The 20,621-nt window shown below is 36.5% G+C and overlaps 1 protein-coding gene across 5 annotated transcripts in view; it reads right to left on the bottom strand.

Annotated features, from left to right (window-relative positions):
* The window catches only part of LOC136028215 (uncharacterized), a 177,216-nt gene that overhangs the window by 52,759 nt on the left and 103,836 nt on the right, over nucleotides 1-20,621 (bottom strand). For 2 of the 5 annotated variants that reach the window (XM_065705929.1, XM_065705930.1), the window contains exon 1: nucleotides 6,502-6,563. The exons of 1 other annotated variant lie outside the window; for it this stretch is intronic. The gene's annotated coding sequence lies outside the window, so the exon portion shown is untranslated. Of the gene's footprint in view, nucleotides 1-6,463; nucleotides 6,610-20,621 lie in introns of those variants that run through there. 2 more of the 5 variants (XM_065705927.1, XM_065705931.1) reach the window with 2 other exon arrangements.

Genomic DNA, 20,621 nt, shown 5'->3' with positions numbered 1-20,621 from the left:
TTACTCCTTACTTTCATTTAAAACAAGAGCTAAGAGCTCATATGGCACTTGTGACGAGGCGAGAAGAGCTAAGAGCCAAGAGATCATATGGTATGAGCTCTAGCAAAATTCTATGAATCAATAGATTGATTTAAAAAGGAAAATAAGAGGCTTAATGCCGGTCAAGATTTAAAATAAGAGCTCTGAGTAACAAAGTCCTTCTAAATATCAAAATTCGTTAAGATCCGATCACCCACTCGTAATTTATAAATACCTAATTTTTTCTAATTTTGCCTCCCCCTTTTGCCCCCCCCCCCCCGATGGTCGAATCTGGGAAAACGACTTTATCAAGTCAAATTGTGCAGGTACCTGACACACCTACCAATTTTCATAGTCTTAGCATGTCCAGAAGCACCAAACTCGCCAAATCACTGAACCCCTCCCCTCAACTCCCCCAAAGAGAGCGAATCCAGTATGGTTCAGTCAATCACGTATCAAGGACATTTGTTTATTCTATCCACCAAGCTTCATCCCGATTCCTACACTCCAAGTGTTTCTCCAAGATTTCCCCCTCCAACTCCCCCCAATGTCAAAAGATCTGGTCGGGATTTGAAATAAGAGCTCTGAGACATGAATTCCTTCTAAATATCAAATTTCATTATGATCCGATCACCTGTTCGTAAAATAAAAATACCCCCATTTTCACGTTTTCCAAGAATTCCGGTTTCCCCCTCCAACTCCCCCGAATGTCGCAGGATCTGGTCGGAATTTAAAATTAGAGCTTTAAAGCGCAAGATCCTTCTAAATATCAAATTTGATTAAGATCTGGTCACCCTTTCGTAAGTTACAAATGCTTCAATTTTCAAAATTACCCCCCCCCCCCCCCAATTCCACCAAAGAGAGCAGATCCAGTCCAGTTAAGTCAGTCACGTATCTTAGACAGGTTTCGATTCTTCCTATCAAGTTTCATCTTGATCTCACCTCTTAAGTATTTTCTAAGATTTCTGGTTCCCCTCAACTGCCCCCCCTCCAATTACGCTAGATCCGGTTGAGATTTAAAATAAGAGATCTGAGTTACGAGATCCTTCTAAATATGAAGTTTCATGAAGATCCGATCACTCCTTCGTAAGTTAAAAATACGTCAATTTTTCTTATTTTTCAGAATTACCCCCCCCCCCGCAATTGAGCGGATCCGTTCCAATTATGTAAATCACGTAGGCAAGACTTCTGCTTATTTTTCCAACCAAGTTTCATCCCAATCCCACCAATATAAGCGTTTTCCATCATTTTAGGTTTCCCCACCCCAAACTTCCCCCAATGTCACCAGATCAGGTCAGGATTTAAAATAAGACCTTTGAGACACGATATCCTTCTAATATCAAATTTCATGGAGATCTAATCACCCGTTCGTAAGTTAAAAATACTTCCTTTTTTCTAATTTTTCAGAATTAACCCCCCCCCCAACTACCCTAAAGAGAGCGGATCCGTTCTGGTTATGTCAATCAAGTATCTAGGACTCGTGTTTTTCCCCACCAAGTTTCATCCCGATCCCTCCACTCTAAGTGTTTTCCAAGTTTTAGGTTTCCCCCTCCCAAGTCCCCCCCAAATGTCACCAGATCTGGTCGGGTTTAAAATAAGAGCTCTGAGCCACGATATCCTTCTAAATATCAAATTTCATTGAGATCCGATCACCCGTTCGTAAGTTAAAAATGCCTCATTTTTTTAATTTTTCAAAATAACACCCCCCCCCCCCAACTACCCCAAAGAGAGCGGATCCGTTCCGTTTATGTCAATCATCTATATCGGACTTGTGTTTATTTTTCCCGCCATGTTTCATCCCGATCCCTCCACTCTAAGTGCTTTCCAAGTTTTAGGTTTCCCCCCTCCCAACTCCCCGCCCCCATCACCAGATCCGGTCGGGGTTTAAAATAAGAGCTCTAAGACACGATATCCTTCTAAACATCAAATTTCATTGAGATCCGATCACCCGTTCGTAAGTTGAAAATACCTCATTTTTCTAATTTTTAAGAATTACTCCCCGCCCCCACTACCCCAAAGAGAGCGAATCAGTTCCGATTATGTCAATCATGTATCTGGGACTTGCGCTTATTTTTCCCATCAAGTTTCATCCCGATCCCTCCACTCTAAGTGTTTTCCAAGATTTTAGGTTTCCCCCTCCAACTCCCCCCAATGTCATCAGACCCATTCGGGATTTAAAATAAGAGCTCTGAGACACAATATCATTCCAAACATCAGATTTCATTAAGATCCAATCACCCGCTCAAAAGTTAAAAATACTTCATTTTTTCTATTATTTCCGAATTAACCGGCCCCCACTCCCCCCCCCCAGATGGTCAAATCGGAAAAACGACAATTTCTAATTTAATCTGGTCCGGTCCCTGATACGCTTGCCAAATTTCATCGTCCTACCTTACCTGGAAGTGCCTAAAGTAGCAAAACCGGGACTTTAGGGTTTCCTCCTCCAACTCCCCCCGATGTCATCAGATCCGGTCGGGATTTAAAATAAGAGTTCTGAGACACAATATCATTCCAAACATCAAATTTCATTAAGATCCAATCACCCGCTCATAAGTTAAAAATACTTCATTTTTTCTATTTTTTTCGAATTAACCGGGCCCCCACTCCCCCCAGATGGTCAAATCGGAAAACTGACTATTTCTAATTTAATCTGGTCCGGTCCCTGATACGCTTGCCAAATTTCACTGTCCTAGCTTACCTGGAAGTGCCTCAAGTAGCAAAACCGGGACCGACAGACAGACCGACAGAATTGGCGATTGCTATATGTCACTTGGTTAATACCAAGTGCCATAAAAACTTGTTTTTTTCTATTTAATTTCTGGCCGTTTTTGAATTAATGCATGTTTTGATCTTGGCTCTCCGCACAAAAATAATTAAAACAAAATTTGCATATTAATTAATTAGTTTTATCGGATGACTTTGAGAAAAAAGGAGTGAAGGAGGAGGCCTAGTTTCCCTCCGATTTTTGGATTAATTAAAAAGGAGAGTAGAACTTTTAATTTTTACAAACGTTTTCATTAAAATTATACTTAACTTAAGAATTAACTTACGTAACGAACTTCTATATTCGTATATTTCTATTGCGTATATGAGGGGGTTCAACCCTCGTCGATACCTCGCTCTTTACACTAAAGCTTAAATGTCCCAATTCCTTAAGAATGACCTCTGAATCAAAAAGGCCGTAGAATAAATAGTTGAAATTACTAAAAAATACTTTAGCGTAAAAAGTGAGGTATAACGAGGAGGCAAACCCCTGATATGCGTAATAATTTTGTTCGTTTTAAGTTTTAATGCTGCTCCTTACTTTCAGTAGAAAAAACTTTTCATGTTTATTTTTTCATTGTTTTTTTTCAAATAATGTAGAAAATCCCGCGTCCCCTTCATTGAAATTCTCCCCCCCATGAAAAGTTCTTCCATGGAAATATCCTCCCACGTAACCCCCCCCCCAACTCTCCCTAAACCAAAAAATCCCCCTGAAACCGTCTGTACACTTCCCAGTAACAATTACTATATGTAAACACAAGTCAAAGTTTGCAACTTGCAGCCCCTCCCACGGGGACTGCAGGGGAATAAGTCGTGCCTAAAGACATAGTTATTAGGTTTTTCGACTATGATGAATAAAATGGCTATCTCAGAATTTTGATCCGGTGACTTTTGGGAAAAAATGAGCGTGGGAGAGGGCCTAGGTGCCCTCAAAATTTTTTTGTCACTTAAAAGGGCCAAAGAACTTTTCTTTTCCGTTAGACCCTCTCGCGACATTATAGGACCACTAAGTCGATACGATCACCCCTGGGAAAACAAAACAACAAAAAAACAAATAAACACGCATCCGTGATCTGTCTTCTGGCAAAAAGGCGAAATTCCACATTTTTGTAGACAGGAGCTTGAAACTTCTATAATAAGGTTTTCTGATACGCTGAATCTGATGGTGTGATTTTGTTAAGATTGTATGACTTTTAGGTGGTGTTTCTCCCTATTTTCTAAAATGAGGCAAATTTTATCCGGCTCGTAACTTTCGATGGGTATAACTGATCTTGATGAAATTTATATATTTAAAATCAGCATTAAAATGCAATTCTTTTGATGTAATTATTGGTATCAAAATTCTATTTTTTAGAGTTTCGGTTACTATTGAGCTGGGTCGCTCCTTACTACAGTTCTTTACCACGAACTGTTAGATAGTGTCTTGGGAAAAAAAAAATAATACATTGTGTCAACTTCGCTTTTTATTTAGGAAGCACTATTGCGCTACCTATGATCCAACAATGAAGACCCTGTACTAAAAGAAGCAATATTGTCTTTGGTATTTAAGAATTTCATTTAGTTTCTATGAAACTAAGTAACTTGATTCTATGTCATGGGGCCAAAATCTTAAGTTTTATGTCAAAATCCTAGGTTCCCGATTTTATGTCATGGGACCAAAATCCATGAGGAAAATGAGGACTTATTCTAGCCTTTGTAACGCTCTTTACCAGGGTGAGTCCACTGTTTTTTCCATAGGTTTTAAAAAAGTTGTATTAGTTTTAAGTAATACTGATGATCAATGGGCTATACAGAAAAAAATCCTTATTGTAATTATATAAAAAAACTAGTTTTTTAACTGGAAGTAAGGAGCGACATTAAAAAACGAACAGAAATTATTCCGTATATGAAATGGGTTGTCCCCTCCGCAATCCCTCGCTCTTTACGCTAAAGCTTTTAATTGTTTTAAAAAGCAGAATTGTCGCTAGGGATTGCGGAAGGGACAACCCATTTCATATACGGAGTAATTTCTGTTCGTTTTAAGTTTTAATGTCGCTCCTTACTGTCAGTTAAAAAAACTAGTTTTTTTATGTAATTTCTGAACGTTTTTGAATTAATGCATGTTTGATTTTGGCTCTTCACACATAAATTATTAAAATGAAATTTGCATATTAATTCCTTTTTTGGCTAAATGGCTTTCTCTTAGTTTTGATTAGACGATTTTGAGAAATAAGGGATGGGGAAGGAGGCCTAGTTGCCATGCAATTTTTTTCGGTTACATAAAAAGGCAACTATAAATTTTAATTTTTAACAATTTTTTTTATTAGTAAAAAATATACGTAACTTAAGAATTAACTTACGTAACAAACTTTTATATTCTTTAATTTTTATTATGTATATGAGGGGGTTTGTACCGTCGTTAATACCTCGTTCTTTACACTAAATCGTAAGTTTTGTTCCAATTCTTTAAGAATGAACCCTGAATCAGAAAGGCCGTAGAATAAATAGTTGAAATTACTAAAAATACTATAGCATGAAGAGCGAGGTATTTATATCCTCCTAAATACCTCACTCTTTATGCTAAAGTATTTTTAGAACCCCTCATATGCGTAATAATTTCTGTTCGTTTTAAGTTTCAATGCTACTCTTTACTTTCAATTGAAAAAAAACTTTTCCATGTTTATTTTTTCATTGTTTTTTTATAGCAATTTTAGAAAATTCTGCGCCCTTTTCATTGAATTTCTGTTCCCTCATGACATATTTCTCCAAGGAAAGATCCTCCCACATAGCCCCCTCCCCTCAACCCCACCCCCAAAACCAAAAAAAAAATCCCCTGAAAACGACTGTACACTTGCCAATAACCATTATTATATGTAAACACTAGTCGAAGTTTTGTAACTTGCAGCCCCTCCCCCAGGGACTGTGGGGGAGTAAGTCATTCCCAAAGACATTTTTGACTATGCGGAACAAACTGGCTATCTCAAAATTTTGATCTGTTGACTTTGGAGAAAAAATGAGCGTGGGAGGGGGTGTAGGTGCCCTCCAATTTTTTGGTCACTTAAAAAGGGAACTAGAACTTTTCATTTCCGTTAGAATGAGCCCTCTTGCGACTTTCTAGGACCACTTGGTCGATCCGATGACCCCTGGAAAAAAAAAAAAAAAAAAAAAACAAATAAACACGCACCCGTGATTTGTCTTCTGGCAAAAAATACGAAATTCCACATTTTTGTAGATATGAGCTTGAAACTTCTACAATAGGGTTCTCTGATAGGCCGATTGCGATGGTGTGATTTTCGTTAAGATTCTGTGACTTTTAGGGGGTGTTTTCCCCTATTTTCTAAAATAAGGCTAATTTTTTCAGGCTCGTAACTTTTGATGACAAAGACGAAATTTGATGAAACTTATATATTTAAAATCAGCATGAAAATCTGGTTCTTTTAATGTATATTTCAGCATCAAAATTCTTTTTTTTTTAGAGCTTCGTTTACTATTGAGCCGGGTCGCTCCTTACTACAGTTCGTTACCACGAACGGTTTGATCAAAATTTTAAGTTGAAGAAAATCCGTGGTATATGTCATCCCTCTTCCTTAAAAGAAAAAAGGCTTATTAAACGTGAAACGCAGGTGGGGGGAGAGTAATGCTTTTAGAGTGAATAATGGTACTTTTCAAATCCCCCTGGAAAAAATTAAATAACAAATCTTACATTAATAGCTGGGTATAATCAACTATCTCAACACTTACTATACTAGTGTCACCAAAAATCTTGAATGTTTATCCAATAATTTATGATTCCACACTAAAAACCAGCAACATTGTTTTAAAATTTGCTAGTTTTGCAAGTTATATATGACTTCAGGTCGGGTCAAATGGAAAATTGGCCAATAAGAATTGTCTAAGAAACCTGATTCTAAAAATATAGGGCTGTAAAACTTGTATCCAGAAAATGGAGATTGCAGTACGATTCAAATAAATAGAATCTTCTGTTGTGTCCTGAAAATTTTTCAAAATTTTTGGAGAGACGAAGAGAAAAACAAAAGGTAAGAAGGCCTGAGACAAGACTAAATTTCTCATGAAAGAGAAAAACGGGTGAATAGCAATGTTATTTTTCACGTGGAACAAAGGTGTGAGAACAAGTCTTTGTAAAGATATGAGAAATATGAGAAATATGAAGATATGAGAAATATGTTATAAAATATTTGGGGCAGTTGTAGTTTTTTAAAAAAAATTCCCCAGAAAAACATCCATCTTATTGACATATTGACATAAACATTGACGTCTTTTGACATAAATATGACATATTGTAAAAAGTTTGATTTTTTGGAAATGATAACGGAGATGATCAATTGACCAAAAAGCTAATACTTGTACACTACTGCTACTGCTACTACAGCTACCACCACTACTACCACTTCCACTGCTACTACTCCAACAGCAGTACTACATTTAAAATATTTACGGGAAACTTGAATTAAATCAAAATACAATATGTGTATGCACATTGTGAAATGAATATATCTCAAAAATAGATTTGAGTATCAAATTAAAACTTCCCGAAAATGCTTAAAGGGGAAAATCAATTGGCCAAAAGACAATATGTGCATGATACTACTACTGTTGCTGCCACGTCTACATTTACTGCTGTTACTACTGCTGCTACTTCAACTACTACCTATATTGCAACTACTTGTAAGGCTAAGAGAGTTTTAGCCGAGTCAAAGTCAAACCGAGTCATGCTCAAAACGATCCAAAACTAACATGAATAGGACGGACAACCCCCATGCCTTTTCAAGACCAGAACATTATTTAAATAGCGATGAAGGCCACACTGCCTTTCCATATCAAACAGAGCTTAGAAATAATAGAAAATTTTTTCCAAAACAGAGGAATTCAATTTAGTGGATATCATATATGTATATATTATATATATATATATATATTAATATATATATATATATATATATATATATATATATATATATATATATAATTATATATATATATATATATATATATATATACATATATATATATATATATATATATATAGGATATTATATGTATATAATATATATATATATATATATATATATATATATATATATATATATATATATATATATATATATATATATATATATATATATATATATATATATATATATATATATGTATACCCCCTTCCTTAATCGGGAAAACCTAAAGCCTACTGCGTCATTGATGCTTTGCTGAAAACGAATAATATTACAAATATTTTCTTTTCCAGTTCTTACAGAATTGAAAATGGAAATGAAATTATTGTCAAATAAAATGTTGAACCGATGCATCTTTCAACACGGTCCCCGGGGTAGACGCTGCAAGTTACAAACTTTGACAATTGTTTACATTAAATAAAAAAACAAGTTTTTTCAACTGAAAGTAAGGAGCGACATTAAAACTTAAAACAAACAGAAATTACTTCGTATGTGAAAGGAGCTGCTCATCAACGCCCTCTTTACGCTAAAGTTTGACTCTTTCTCTCAACTCTTCTTTTTAAAACAGTAAAAAACTTCAGCGTAAAGAGCGGGGCGTTGATGAGGAAGCAGCCCCTTTCACATACGAAGTAATTTCTGTTCGTTTTAAGTTTTAATGTCGCTCCTTACTTTCAGTTGAAAAAACTTGTTTTTTTATTTAATTTCTGAACGTTTTTGAATCAATTTGAATCATTTTGAATGTTTTGATTTTGGCTCTCTGCAGAGAAATAATTAAAACGAAATTTGCATATTTTTTTTGGCTAAATGGCTTTCTCATAATTTTGATCGAATGATTTTGAGAAAAAAAGAGCGGGGGAGGAAGCCTAGTTGCCCTCCAATTTTTTGGTTAATTAAAAAGGCAACTAGAACTTTTAATTTTTTACGAATCTTTTTATTAGTAAAAGATATACGTAACTTATAAACTAGCTTACGTAAAGAATTTTTTATTCTCATGTTTTTATTACACATATGAGAGGGTTCGCCCCCTCGTCAGTACCTCTCTCTTTACACTAAATCTTAAATTTTGTCCCATTTCATTAAGAATGACTCCTGAATCACAAAAGCCGTAGAATAAATAGTTGACATTACTAAAAATACTTTAGCGTAAAGAGCGAGGTATTAGGAGGAGGTAAGCCCCTCATATGGGTAATAATTTCTGTTCGTTTTAAGTTTTAATGCTGCTTCTTACTTCCAGCTGAAATAAACTTTTTCATATTTATTTTTTCATTGTTTTTTTTTAAATAATGCTAGTAAATCCTGCGCTCCCTTCATGGAAATTTTCTTCCCCCATGACAAATTCCTCGATGGAAAGTTCCCCCAGTATATCCCCCTCTTCTCAACCCCTCCCCCCAACCAAAAATCCTCCTGAAAACACCTGTACACTTCCCAATAACCATTACTATATGTAAGCACTGGTCAAAGTTTGTAAATTGTAGCCCCTCCCAGGGGGACTGTGGAGGAGTAAGTCGTTTCCAAAGACATAGTTATAAGGTTTTTCGACTACGCTGAATAAAATGGCTATCTCAGAATTTTGATCCGTTGACTTTGGGAAAATAATTAGCGTGGAAGGGGGCCTAGGTGCCCTCCAATTTTTTTGGTCACTTAAAAAGGGCACTAGAACTTTTCATTTTCGTTACAATGAGCCCTCTCGCAACATTCTAGGACAACTGGGTCGATACGATCACCCCTGGGAAAAAGAAAAATGAAAAAAAGAAAAAAAAAACAAACAAATAAACACGCATCCGTGATCTGCCTTCTGGCAAAAAATACAAAATTCCACATTTTTGTAGATAGGAGCTTGAAACTTCTACAGTAGGGTTCTCTGATACGCTGAATCTGATGGTGTAATTTTCGTTAAGATTCTATTACTTTTAGGGGGTGTTTCCTCCTATTTTCTAAAATAACACACATTTTCTCAGGCTCGTAACTTTTGGTGCGTAAGACTAAACTTGATGAAACTTATATATTTAAAATCAGCATTAAAATACGATTCTTTTGATGTAGCTATTGGTATCAAAATTTAATTTTTTAGAGTTTTGGTTTCTATTGAGCCTGGTCGCTCCTTACGTTACCACGCTCCTTACGCTCCTTACGTTACCACGAACTGTTTGATATAGTAATAGTTATTGGGAAGTGTACATATGTTTTCAGGGGAATTGTTTCTGGTTTGGGGGTTGGAGGTCGAGGGAAGGGGGGTTACGAGTGATGATTTTCCATGGAGAATCTATTGTTGGGGAAGAAAATTTCCATGAAGGCGATGCAGGGTTTTCTAGCATTCTTAAAAAAAAAAAAACAATGAAAAAATAAATATGAAGATTTTTTTCAACTGGATGTAAGGAACAGCATTAAAACTTAAAGCGAACAGAAATTATTACGCATACGTGGAGGTTCATCTCCTTCTAAATACCTCGCTCTTTATGCTAAAGCATTTTTTATAATTTCAAATGTTTATTCTACGACCTTTGTGATTCAGGGGTCATTCTTAAAGAATTGGGATAAAATTTAATCTTATTGACGAGGGTATGAGCCTTCTCATATGCTTAATACAAATATACGAATATAGGAGCTCATTAAGTAAGTTAATTCGTCAGTTACGTATATTTATTACTAACAAAAACGTTCGTAAAAGAATTAAAAGTTCTAGTTGCCTTTTTAAGTAACCAAAAAATTGGAGGGCAACTAGGCCTCCTCCCCCACCACTATTTTCTTAAAATAGTCCTATAAAAACAATGAGAAAGCCATTTGGACAAAACAAAATTAATATGCAAATTTCGTTTTAATTATCCATGTGCGGAAAGCCAAAATCAAAACATGCATCAATTTAAAAACGTTCAGAAATTAAATAAAAAACAAGTTTTTTCAACTGACAGTAAGGAGCGACATTAAAACTTTATACGAACAGAAATTACTCCGCATATGAAAGGGGCTGTTCCCTCCTCAAAGCCCTGCTCTTTACGCCAAATTTTAGTATTGTTTTAAAAAGTCGAGCTGTACAAAAGGGTCAAATTTAGCGTATCAAACTCTAGTAGCCCGTTTACGAAGCTAAAGAAAGTAGCTAGTAGGCCGCTTACGGCCCTTGTAGTCCATGTAACTATGAATCTGGGGAAGATATGATCCCCCAAATCCCAGAGGAGTGGGCTATAAGCTATATAGAGTGTCAATTGTTTCATATAGTATTTATTATTTGACAACAATTGGAAAATTTTTGTAGAGGAATTTATCGGGATTCAAATGCAAAATTCTTTTAATTTGTCCGAATTCCTCTTTAGCTTTTCAATTCTGCGTGTGAAGAGAATATTCTAGTGGCACTCGTCCGGAAAAAATCTCCGGTGTGGAGGGCATTGTCAAGGTTGGAGTTTTTCTTGTGGGGAAAAAATCCGTGGGAGAAATTTTTCATTGGGGGGAGAATACAACCAAGGAATTATCAACTTGGTGGAAATGATGAAAGACTAGAGATCCATGGCTAATTAGGGTAAAGCCAAGATACATAGTCTCTTTGAGAGGCAAAGTTGGCTTAATTTTTTCTAAGTTGCATGAAAATGATTCTTTTCACTTCTTTACGATCACTTCTATTGTCCATCCCAGGGCAGAATCAATTCTAAGGCAGGTATGTATTAATGGTCATTAAAATAGTCTGTCATTCTTTGAGCCTTTTTAATACAACTGAAGACTAAAAAACGATTCAAAGATTTATGACTGATCATGTCCACAGGACTTGCAGGGTATGACGAGGAGGACACTAGCTCATAAAGGGCTAGTACCCTTTATGACAGTCAAAAGCGATCGACGGCCATCATTTCTCCTAACACAGCTAATTAAAATTTTGATATAGTCATTTGGTTCAGCGTAGTAAAAAGGTCTGGAAATTATGTCTTTGAGGATTAATGTGTCAATAAATTGAGTAAATGCATCTGGGCCACGACGTAAAAGTTTCATACAATAGTCCGAAGACGGAGAATCATTTCTCATTATATCGTTTAGCATTCTGTGAAAATATATATATATATATAAATACATATATATATATATATATATATATATATATATATATATATATATATATATATATATATATATATATATATATATATATATATATATATATATATATATATATATATTCCTTTAAAGAGATAACTCTGGAAAATCATCATCTAGAATCAAACATTTTCCAAAGTCACTACATTCTGTATGATTTTTGGTTTCTCAAATCCAAGCCTTTTTAATCCTAACGCTCTCACTACCGATTATAGACTAACAATGGATAAAAATTCTTTCTCGCTAGTAGCAAACTCACTCCTTTTTTATAGATTAATTCAGATCGTTGTTTTGAATATATATTTCATCAATGCATTTAATCCGTCTTGTTGTCTTTGTATATGCATTATATTCACTTTATTCAGATTCACAGCATACCTGTTTTTCTGACTTGAATTTGCTTAATAATATTACATATAGTGCTAACATCGCATCCCATCCTAAGGTTAGCCGACAACTCCCTGTAATTTTTAATGGTATAATAGGCACTCTAGGCTTTATCTCGGAATTGCTAGCACCTTCAATATCCAACAGAGTATAAGATCCAATAAAAAAGAACATGCCAAGAATAATATTCTCGATGTTGAACTCTTTTTCAATACAGAAGTGAATGAACCCTAATCTCTAAAATGTCACGTCTCATTGACCTTCAAAACCAATTTTACTGGATTATAAAGGTCCATCAGAACCAAAATAAGTCATGTAAGACTACGTCATCTCCAAATGCAAATATTGGACCATGATCAATTTTTTACAACTGGGGCTTCCCCACTTGACAAACGGACTCTAACAAGTCCTATTACGTACCAACCAAAGAAATTATGATTTGGCGGGGGGTCCTGAAAGTTATTTCTGGCACTCATAGGTTTTTAAACGATCGAAGGAAACTATTACTTAACATGTACGGTTGCATTTTGACTATTGGCCCCTAAACTCTAAAAAATCCAATTACGTACCATCCAAATATATCCTGGAGTAAACAAACTCTATTAAGTATTATACAGATGAACTATGCCGATAGGCATAGTATCGTCTAAGTCCCAGGTGCGCGTAATAGCGTCTTTAGGGAATAGGAGCTCCAATAGCACATCCCTATGGGCCTTCCTAAAATTGTTGAGGCATCACTATTCTAGTTCCCCCTTAATAGTCAAAAGTGATGGAGGGCAACTAGCCCCCTCCCTGACATACTATTTTCCCGAAACACAGTCAATAGAAATTGTGAGATAGTCATTTTGTTGCTTTTGGTCGGAATATCATATAACAATCAGAGGCGCCAATTGGAGGGGGGCAGGGCTGGGAAAATGCCCACCCCAGATTTTCCAGGGGGCCCAAGCTTCCACCAAAAAGGGTCCTTTGCCGGCCATAAAAATAACACTATTTGCTATTAACTATTGTATACTTTGAAAGTAAGTCAGATACATAATCTAATTCTCAAGTTCTGTCAAATGCCCGTTTCCTAGATGATTATATTAATATTATAAATTCTGAATATTTGCAGTAATTCCTCTAAGTTGATAGACTAAAATAGGTCAGTTCCTGGCCTATCATTCCTTTTTATCTTCCAATTGCATTACATAGAAGCAATTACGCGAGCGACGAAATCGCTGTCTCAGCAACTCCTTACCGTCGCCGTCGACGGTAATTATATTTTTTTTTCTTGTGATTTATATTTTTTTATTTATATTTTTTTTTCTTGTGATGTTTTTCCTTTTTGTAAATATATTTGATCTGGAAGATTTCTGCTGAAGGGACACTGAGATTTTGGTTACAACCCTCAGCATAACAATGAAGGTTACTTTCACCGACGTATTGTTTGCTTAAATAAGAAAGTCTCTTGCTTAGGAATGCCAGCCTGTAGTCTGGTTGAATGTTTCACTTTCAGTTTAATCACTTAACCTCGTTGATTGTCAGTGTGGCTGAGTTCCACATTTGGTTACAGTATTTCCATGTAACACACGGGTGCTGAAAATGCATTTTTACTTAGAATATTCGATCAATGTGCTGCCAAAACCCAGATTTTCTTACGCGACACAAAGTGAATCGGGGGTGAGGGCCCAGATGGAGTTCATGCCCACCCCAAGATTTGGCCCAAATGGCGCCTAATGATCTATATAGTGGATACAACCCCCCCCCCTCCCCAAAGCCCAGGTGCAAGTGATGTAAGTTATGCTTTGGGGCATATAGGGTTCCCGTGGAACGGGTGGTTTGTGTAAACTCTTGATAAAATGGAGCTCATTTGATTGGAAGTCAGAAGTTTTGGTGCCCTTTTTTAGACTCAAAAGAAAATGGAGGGTGATCAGCCCCCCTCCAGGCCTATCATTCCCCAAAAACCATCTGATAAAAGTTTTGAGAGAGCTATTTTTGGTATTGTTGAAAAGTCCCATAATTATATTTTAGGGAATGTCAACCTCTCTACAGTCCTCAGAGTAAGAGCTGTTAGTTAGGCAATTCGTTCATTGTTTTCATATAGCATAGATTATTGAGAAAGGTATGCTTGTTTGAACTTTGCTTTCCAAGAAGATGAAGGGTATTCAGGTAAGCCTTTCAGAGAAGCTTGAGCAGACTGTTGAACTAAATCAAAAGACGTTACGTGTATAAGGATTGTCAAAAGGGCTTAACTCAGAAACAACTGAGTATATCAATTCGGAAAATTCAGGAAATGATAAGGGAGATGAAAAAGATAATATTTGCATGGTACGAATATTACGACAACTACCACTAAACTATTGCCGTACTACTCTATTTACAATATTGAGGGGAAATTTGAACTAAATTAAAAGACGCTATGTATATGCAAATTAAAAAAAAAGTGTATCTCAAGTATTGATTCGGATATTAAGTCGGAACTTTCAATAAATGATTTAAGGGGAAGATCATCTGACCAAAAGGGAATATGTGCACACTACTGCTAGTACTACTGTTACTACGATATTTACTACTATTACTGCTACTTCTATGGCTACTACTTGTGAGCCTAAAAGCGTTGAGATGAAAATTTTATGAAGTGTATGAACAGACAGGTTATCAAAAGGACATATCAGCAATGTCATAGCAAGGACTAATAGCATTAAGTTGAACCTTTCAAGACTTCATGAGAGGGATGTTCTACTGACCAATAGGCGATATGGTAGTATTACCGCTGGTGCTAGTACTACCGCTATCATAGGCAGCACAATAGCGCTGCCTAAGTAAAGAGCAATGGGCACAATATGGGTACAACGTATTATTTTTGGGGGGTTTTAGACCAGAGCACTTTGTATAGAAGGAGTAGTCGTAGAAACTTCAAAAAAGACTCATTAGATTGGAAATTGAAAGGAATAATGTCCTTTTTAATACTCAAAAGCTATTGGAGAGCAACTAACCCCTTTTCCCCACCAACCATTTCCCCCACACATCCAATCAAAATTTTATTCATTTTATTCAACTTAGTTGAAAGATTTGAAAATTATGTCTTTGAGGATGACAGCCCCCCATAGCCCTCAGGGTACAGATTGTAAGTTATCCCTTGGAAGTATTTAAAGTTTATATAGAAAGGGTGATCGCACAAACTTCGGAAGGGGTTCATTGGACTGGAACTCAGAAGTTCTATTGCTCTTTAAAGATTCAGAGGGAAATTAAGTGTTTGAGGATGACATCTTCCCCCACAGTTGTCAGGGCAAGGATTGTAATTTATGCCCTGGGAGCATATAAAGTATATATAGAAAGGGTGACAGTATATAATTCGGAGTGGGTTTATTGATCTGGTACTCAGAAATTCTAATGCCCTTTTTAATAGTCGATAGTGAATGGAGGGCTACTAACCTTCCTCCCATGCCCACAATTTCCCTAAACACATTCAATAAGAATTTGGAAATAGCCAATTTGTTCAACGTAATTGAAAGGTCCGGAAAGTAGCCCTTAACAGCCTTAAGGCAAGGATTGTTAGTTATGACCTGGGGTGTAGAAAGCATATGTAGAAAGGGTGATTGCACAAATTTCGGAAAGAGTTCATTCAACTGGAAATCTGAAGTTCTATTTCCCTTTAAAGATTCAGAGTAATTAGAAGGGGGATACACCCCCACCTCATTTTTCCCGAATTGTATATGACAAAATTTTGAGATGGTTATTTTTTGTCGTAAAAACTTTGACAGAATTCATCTGATTGGAGATTGAAAGGGCTAGGGTCCGTTTTAATAGTCAAAAGTGATTGGAGGGTTACTAAAGCTCCGTCACCACACACAAGCAGATCCAATCAAAATCTGGACATAGCCTTTTAGTCCAACGTAGTTGAAAGATCCGGAAATTATGTCTTAAGGATCACAAAAATCCTCCCAGCCATCAGGGCAAGGGTTGTAAGTTATGCTCTATGAGCATATAAGGTTTATATAGAAAGGATGATCACGTAAACTTCGGAGGAGGCTTATTGGATTGTTAGTCAGAAGTTTTAGTGCCCTTTACAAGATTCAGAGTGATCCACGGGTGGATGTCCCCCACACCTTGTATTTTCCCAAAATACATGGGATAGAAATCTTGAGATGGCCACTTGCTGCCATAGAAAATTCGAAAACGGCTCATTCGACTGTAAATTAAGGGCGCTAATGCCCCTTTCAGTAGCCAAAAAATGATTGGAGGACAACTAACCACCCTCCCACGCCCACCATTTCTCCAAACACGTCCAATTATAATGTTGAGATGGCCATTCTGTTCAGCGTAGTTGAAAAGTCCGGAAATTATGTCTTTGAGGATAAAATCCCCCCTCCCACAGCCCTCAGGGCAAAGGTTGTAAGTTACGTCCTGGAGCCATACATATTTTTTTTTAGAGACGGTGTTCAAACTTTGGAGGTCGCTCATTGGATTTTTAATCAGAGGTTCTAGTACATTTTATAGGTTCACAGTGATCGGAGGGTGGATACCTCCCCCCAAACCTCGTATTTTCCCAAAATACATCTGATATAAATTGTCTTATGGCCATCTGTTGTCGCAGAAACTTCGAAGAAGGCTAATTTGATTGGAAATTGAAGGGACTAGTGCCTCTTTTAATTGTCGAAAATAGATTGGAGGGCAACTAGCTCCCCTCACACCCCTGCTATTTTCCCGAACACACCCACTCAAGAATTTTAGATAGTAATTTTGTTCAGCAAAGTTAATAGGTCCAGAAATTAGATCTTTGAGGATAAAACCCCCAAGAGCCCTCAGGGTATGGGTTGTAGGTAATGCTCTGGGGGCATATAAGGTTTTTATAGAAAGAATGATCTTATAAACTTCGAAAGGAGCTCATGGGATTTGTAATCAGAAATTCTAGTACCAATTTTTAAGATTCAAAGTGATCAGTTGGCCAATAACCCCCCCCCCCCAAACGTCGTATTTTACCAAAATGCACCTGATATAAATTTCAGATATCCATTTGTTATCGCAGAGACTTTAGAAGAGGCTCATTGTATTGAAACTTGGAATGGCCTTTTTTAATAGTCAAAAGAGATTAGAGGGTAAGAAGACCCCTCCCCCCACGTCCAGCAATTCCCAAAACACGTCTAATCAAATTTTTTAGGAAGCTATTTTGTTCAGCGTCTTTGGAAGGTCTGCAAATTATGTTTTTGAGGATGGTAGCCCCTCCCCCTAGCCTTCAGCACAAGGGTTGTAAGTTATGCCCCGAGGGCAGATAAGAGAGGGTTGTCGTATACACTCCCGAGGGAGTTCATTGGATTACAAATCATATGTTCTAATTCCATTTTAAGAGTCAAAGTAATTAGAGGTAGCTCCCACCCATATGTCGTATTTTCCACAAATGCATCTGATAAAAATTTTGAGATAGCCACTTGTTCAAAAGTAGTCCAAAGATCATTTAACAAGGCCTTTGGGATGGATAGAATCCCAGAGTCTGGGGGTAACGGTTGGAACTTATGCCCCAGGAGTATATAAGGTTTTTAGGGAAGGGGGTGGTCGTGTGAACTTTAGAAGAGGCTCATTTGACTTCAAAGGTATAGTTCTAGTTCCCTTTTAATAGAAATTATAAGAAACCCATTCTGTTACCAATAGTCCAAAAACCATTTAACAATGCCTTTAGTGTAGACACAATCTCCCATGTCCATGGACATGGGTAGCAATTTATGCCCGGGGCATTTAAGGTTTTTATGGAAAAGGTAGTAGCAAAAACTTTGGATCAGATGGAGCTCATTTGATTGGAATTTGGAAGATTTAGTGCCCTTCTTAAGAGTCAAAAGTGAATGGAGGACAATCAGCCCTTCCAAAGCCTATCATTCCCTAAAACATATCCGACCAAAATCTTAATAGAGCTATTTCGTTCAGCATTTTTGAAGGGTCCAGTTATTATGTCTATGGGGGTGTCAACCTCCAGACAGTCCTCAGGACAATGGCTATAAGTTAGGCAATTCGTTCATTGTTTACACATAGTATATATTATTGAAAAAGGTATGCATGTTTGAACTTTACTTTTAAAGAAGACGAAGGATATTTAGGTGGGGTTTTCAAAGAATGCTGAAGGGAGTGTTGACCTAAATCAAAACACGTTATCTGTAAACAGATTGTCAAAAGGGTGCAACTAAAATTTCAGTTAGTTTTAGATTTAACATGAAAATAACAATCCATTCTACGGATCCTTATAGAAACAAACTTAAAAGACGTAAAATGCTATTTTTCCATGAAAAGGGCTCTGTCAGTAAATAAGAACAGAAATTAATTTAAAGAACTTCTTCCACGAAATAATTTTTTCAAAGAAAAGTAAAGATCTCAATTAAGCTGTGAGATAGCCCTCTTCTAGGGGCTGAAACTAAGTTTGGTTGTTGCCTTAATAGACTTTAGTTAACATCTCCCTCTAAACACCCCTTCTGAACGTATTATTCTCTATTTATACATTTCTTTACCCAGAGTTCTTAAGGAAACAATCAATCAATAAGTGGAGCTCTTAATGGAAGCAAATTAGATCAAATCGGTACTCGAAGTTCGATGACAACTTGATTTTATTATTAAATTGGATAAAAAGAGGATAAAGCGTTGAAATTCGTGTTGTCATATAAAACCTTCCCCAATGGTTCTCTCCAGATTTGATTAGTTTAATATGGTGTGTGTCAGTTACAGGGGGGTTGTTTCCACTGCCCAAGCATTGCTAGGGTAAAAAGGTTTATTTTAAGCTTAGGGCTACTGAAACTCTAATTGAATGAATTATACTTGATTCGCTAATTAAGGCTCGGGTCTTAGCCAAAATTATAAAACAAAGTAATTCCAGCTGATTACACTAGAAATGTGAATACTACTGTTACAACTTTGAATAAATCAGTTTATGTCCTTCAACTAGAAAGCGATAGTAAATTCATCTGTCTTGAGGTGAGATAAGAGCTTTGAATAACCTTGGTTAATTGGACACAAACTTATCTGTTTAACTAAAAACAAGGTATTTGACAGGAATGAGTATTCCTTGGACCTTAGATAAACCTTAATCTCAACAGGGAAGACCATTGATTGAATTTCTCTAGACAAAAAAAAATTCTTAGCTTGACTAATAACACTCCTCTCCGTTAGCCTCGTAGAATAGAATCTTCGGCTACTTGGCTGCATAGCCTCCGAGAAAGGATTGCGGAGGTAAAAGAACAAGCTAGAGGGAGGAATAAACTTCTCCAATGTGCTCAGACTCTGTCGTACAGACATTAGAGAACGAATGTTAGGAGATAAACAGGACTGTGTGAATTACAATTTCTATGCGTGGAAATAATATGCCCAAGTTCCAAAAAACACTAGCCTAGGAAAGAAGGTTACTACGCTCTTAAAAGTTCACTCTCTTGTTGTGAGTCATTCCACCTTAAACCCCTTGTTGTTTTAAGCTCACATCAATAATTTTATGCTTCTGGGAAGGAACTCGCAACTCGAGTTCTTAAAAAATGGACGATCCTTAAGATTAGTCTTTCAATAATGCTGGTTTTAAACAGACCCAGCCTTAACTAAGAAGAATTATAAGGAATAAGGTATAAGCATAAGAATATAAGTATAACGTAGCGTGTGGCAGACCTCCTTCGGGAAAAGTGTTTGATATTAAGCAGTCAACTAAGCTTGCCAGTAAAAAGCATCCCAGAAAAACCCCGTCTTAGTGGGGAAAATTTCCCTAAGAATAAGAAAGATTGGAAAAATGTTTCAAATAGTTCCAAGTTTGATGAATATAATATTCAATGTAATATTTCTTCGTCTCGATGGCTGTCACACTACTCCCAAATTATCTTGAAGTTTAATCATTCTGTGCATACGGTGTATAGTAAGTTACTAAACATTTGTTTACCTCGTAACCTGTCACAGCGGCATGTCTTACGTGTTTCGTACGACCTTATCATTAAGTCAGTGAAGCGACTCAAATCAAAATCATGTGATATAGATGGTATTTCTGTTAAAAATGTTCGGCCAGATTCCAAAGAACCGGTGTTTCATTTGCAGTTATCACTTCAAATGTGTTTGGTTAGTCCTATAGTTCCTGATAGTGTTACAGTGTTTCCTGATAGTGTTTCCTCTCTGAAACTGTTACATCAATATTGAAACACGGAAAGGATGCTTCTGCTTGTTCTTATTATCGCTCCATTACAGTCACGTGTACGCTAAGCAAAATTTTTGAATATGTTTTACTTCCGTCAATCATTTTATGGAGAAAATCAGTTTGGGTTCAAGCAAGGAATACTGATTTGATATAAAACCAGCTGCAAACCTCATTTCCTGCCTTAACAGCAGCAGCATTATTCTTGTACATAGCACTGATTACTTCAATGTATTTGTCTGATATCAAACAGTTCGTTGTAAGAAACTGTAGTAAGGAGCGACCCGGCTCAATAGCAAACGAAA

This window comes from Artemia franciscana, chromosome 6, assembly GCF_032884065.1.
Source record: "Artemia franciscana chromosome 6, ASM3288406v1, whole genome shotgun sequence".
Taxonomy (NCBI): domain Eukaryota; kingdom Metazoa; phylum Arthropoda; class Branchiopoda; order Anostraca; family Artemiidae; genus Artemia; species Artemia franciscana.
Note: the sequence above shows the minus strand (reverse complement) of the source record. Positions and strands in the feature narration are given on the sequence as shown.